Genomic DNA, 4,446 nt, shown 5'->3' with positions numbered 1-4,446 from the left:
TAGGCTGGATTTCTGCCTCCCCAACCAGAGCAGTCTCAGGTCCCGCGTGACTGGACTCTGGCAAGATTTTTTCAGTGGTACTATAATAGCAAGAACATTGGAAGAGTAACTAACCACTTACTGATTTGATTTAAGTCTTGATTAATAGGACAAAACTTATGCCTAGTACTGTTATCTGGGACCAACGTCCATGTTGTCTAGAACTAGACCCTAGGGGATAAACAAAACCTCTTATTTTGCTAAATGGACATGATATTAAACTGAGTTTATTGTATATTCTTATCATTATACCCAAAGATTAGGGTGTCTTTTAATCTTTATTATAGAAGCTTCCAAATATAGCAAATAACGAATGAGTAAAGACCTACAATTGATTAATTTGCATAAAGATTCTACAATGCTTAGCTCTAAGTTAATTAATTATTTAACTAATATCTAAATTAATATATATTTTCCGTTCCATTTTCACCCCACTCAGGGATCATTCAGGAAGAGGACTAATGAGACAAAGGTCTACAGCAAAATAATACTGTCCAGACATGACGTGATGCAGACTTGATGCATGATACTTATACAAAATCAAGCTATTAACAATTCCAGATTGGATAAGGGAGGACATTTTTGAAGTCTTATCCATAGCTGAGGTAATAGATGGCTACTGGGGCAGAAAGAGAAAATTTTTTTTCAAGTATATAGCCCCTGAGAAGCTACCTACATACACTCCAATGGGTTATCCTATACCTTTGCACATACAGCAAGAACTAAAGTACTCAGTAAGTTTTAAAAAGAGTACATGAAGTTGTGGTAGAAAAGTGTTATGGAGTTGAAGACATTAAATGAAGGAAGCTAACCTTTTTCAAATCACTATATATATATATATATGAAATTCTCAAATAGTAACAGAAGTGATTTTAGATCCAGTATAAGAAAAATTATCCTTTTGGGTCCCTGTGCTCAGTCCAATAGAGACTAAACTACCAACCAAAGAGTATAGAGGCGGTACTTATGGCTCTAGCTGGATATGTAGCAGAGGATTGCCTTAGCTGGCATGGCATCAAGGGGAGCCCCTTGGTCCTGTGGAGGCTTGATGACCCAGGATAGGGGAACACTAAACCACTGAGGCAGGAGTGGGTGGGCAGGTTGGGAAGAACCCTCCTAGAGGCAGGGAGAGGGAGAAGGGGGTGGGGACTTGTGTAGGGGAAACTAAGAAGGGGACTAACATTTGAAATGTAAATAAATAAAATAACCAATAAAAAATGCAAAAAGGAAAAATTATCCTTAAATTCTGTCTATATATAGTTCATATATATGCATATGTATATATATATATTATATAAATATAGTTTAGAATCATTGGGTCAAGAAAATCATCTTCACTAGGTTCTAATGCCTATGATAAAGTATCCAGTGCAGGGACAGTCTGAAGGTTTGTAACTGACCTTTCTGTGGTTTTAATCACTGATGCTCTGGACAGCTTAATAAGTTGAAGGTGCTGGGTCACAGTCTAACTTAATAAGGCCTGCCATGGGAACTTGGATTCCTCTGATTGCTCCCATAAGTCTCAGCACATCTGGTTCACTGCCCTTGGTTGAGAAATGTTTTCCATAACTTTCCTCTTGTTCTCTACCCTGCATATAAATTGTTTTTATTAACCAAGGATTGATACACACTGTATATTTGTGAGAGCATTTGCCATTTCAAACTGTATCCTGCAAAAAAAAAAAAAAAGTTGATTGTTCCTCCAATATGGAATTAAACACTGTTTATCACCAATGTCTTCTTTTCTGTTTTTCTACCCTTATTTAATATGGGTTAGGCTAAACTTCAGCGAGACATAAGATTAAACATCTACACATTTTAACAAGATATTTGTAACAGTTTGAAATATGACATACTGGTAGAAAGAAAAGACACAGATAAGAACATTAAATCACTTTTTAAATATTTTTATATAGGACAACATATCTAGATACAAATACCTCAGGTATTTAATTGTATATGCATATGTGTGTGGTTGAATAACTGACACATTGTTTTGCTCAATGATTAACCAATTAGTGAACAACTACTCTGTTTTACTTCTATAACACTTAAATACTTAATGAAAATCATACTTACATTCTCTTCACAAATTTTCAAATGGATAATAGCAATGAACAAGTTGATCCAGGTGGGTGAAATTATAGTTTCATAGTATAGTATATTTTACCTTAAAATTTGTCATGTAAATGTATATCAGGGCTGTAACGATGCAGTAAATATTATATATTTATTTTTGAAAAGAGAGCAAACAAATTATCAAAAGAATATTGGGGTCTATTAATTTTTGCTGCAAAAATTTTGAGGAAATTCTGCAAATAAAAGTAGTTTGTGATGATATCGAATTTATCTCCATACAACCCCAAATCTCTGTTTGCTGGATTATCTGCCTTGCTCTGAGTGACATAATTTGAGCAAAATACAGTTCAGGTTCCGCCCATATACAAATCTCCTACTGTTCACACAAGCACATTAAGTGTATAGGGTAGCTAGTTCTGTGAGGTAAAAGTCTGAGATCCAGAGTGGCCACATTTAGGTCAGCTTAATGAGATTAGAGTCAGATAGCCTCCCCATCAAGGTCACAGAGATGGAAAATAAGGAAAGCAGGACTTGAGTTTGCCAGAATTACTTAACAGGACACATTATTGAACTAACAGCTCCCTACTTTCCTTCCAGTCATGCTGTGTACATCTCATTGAAATAATGCTTTCACCTTGCAGCTCAACCTCAGTAAGAGTTACTGGAATATCATTGCTTGTTCTTGTTTTGGTTTGTTTTTGCCGCTAATATAAAGCTCTGAATGTTTTTCAGGTATACATCTTACATCTTGTCAAGAAATTTTGGGTGACTCTAATACTTATATTAACATTTTATTTTTATGTTTACATTTAATTCATATTAGATTTTCTAATAATGTGAGTACTGTATTTTTATAATGTCCACCCTTCCATCTCTCAAGTTCAAATTCATGGTCACTCATTCTTTTTTATTGTGTGTATTAAATTGTATGCACATAGCCTGCTGATTTGATTTAGTGTCAGTTGTATATACATACATGATTAGAATTGTCCACATGGAATTGAAAAATTATTTGGGATCTTGTCCCTTGAGAAAATGAATTCTCCCTCTCAACAATCATTGATTGTCTATGGCTCTATATCTAGATGTGGGATCCTGTGCAATTTTCTCCATTCATATTGGAATGCCAACTAGTGTTGTCATTATGGAGTCTTGTGAAAGAAGCCATACTGTTGAGATTTCATATGTGCAGAAACACCATCATGTCTAGGAGATACTAACAGCACATGCTCTGATCCTCTAGCTACTGGAATCTATCCTTTCCCTCTTCTGTAGTATTCTGTAAGCCTTAAAAACAGATTTTTTTAATACATGAATGCCATGTTAATATTTTAAACAACTTTATCTATTCACAGGAATCTGACTACCCCAAACAGGAACATGCAGATATCTAAAAACTATTCCTCTGTTTTCCCACGTTTTCATTCCTGACAAGTGGAATGAACTATCCCTAAGTAGAAAACATGAAAAGACAATTTCTATTTTTAATTAATGATTTTGTTTACATTTCAAATGTTATCCTGGTCTCTCCTCCATTAACTCCCACCTCTACCCCCGCCCTTTTGCCACTAAGAGAGTGTTTCCCCACCTACCCCACACTCCTGCCTCACCTCTCTAGCATCCCCCTCCTCTGGACCATTAGGCTTTAATAGGACCAAGTCCCTCACCTCCCACTGATGCCAGATGATACAGTAAAGGGGAATTTCTTTCCCTTTCAGTTTTGTACACTGGTGGAGAAATTTATTTGTTCATCATAATTTGCTGCTTACTTGTTTTACTATCTTATCACTTGTACATCTATTAGCTTTTTATGTTTTCTATAGTATTTCCAGCACTGCATATCTGTAACTTTTGTTATGGCATGTAGTTACATATATTGAATATCCTCTGAATCCACTTGTTATAATATATGACATTGTGGTATAAAAGTTGAAACTCCAAGAGATTTGAAGATCTTCTATTCCATTCTTTAACATTTTTAGCTAAGGAAAAAATACTCAAGGTGCCAAAAAGAAAAAAAGAAAAAAAAAAGACCCAAAACACCTATCACTAGATTTGAAGTTCACAGCTCTAACTGCAACAGCTTGCACTTGCATGTCATAAGAATCACTAAAAATTAATCCCCTGAAAAATAAGAAGCTTTGAAAATGTCACTATGCTCTATACATGCCTCTGGCCTTCCCAGTGATTTCAAGCCATGCACAGATTCATCGTCTTTTTCAAAATTGTCTCAATATACTTTCACCAACCTTTAACCACTTACTTCCACCTCTCTTTTCAGGAGTCCATCAATTGCTTTTTGCTGAAATTCTTGAATCTGTTTTGCCT

The sequence above is a fragment of the Mus caroli genome, chromosome 13, assembly GCF_900094665.2.
Source record: "Mus caroli chromosome 13, CAROLI_EIJ_v1.1, whole genome shotgun sequence".
Classification (NCBI taxonomy): Eukaryota; Metazoa; Chordata; class Mammalia; order Rodentia; family Muridae; genus Mus; species Mus caroli.
Note: the sequence above shows the minus strand (reverse complement) of the source record.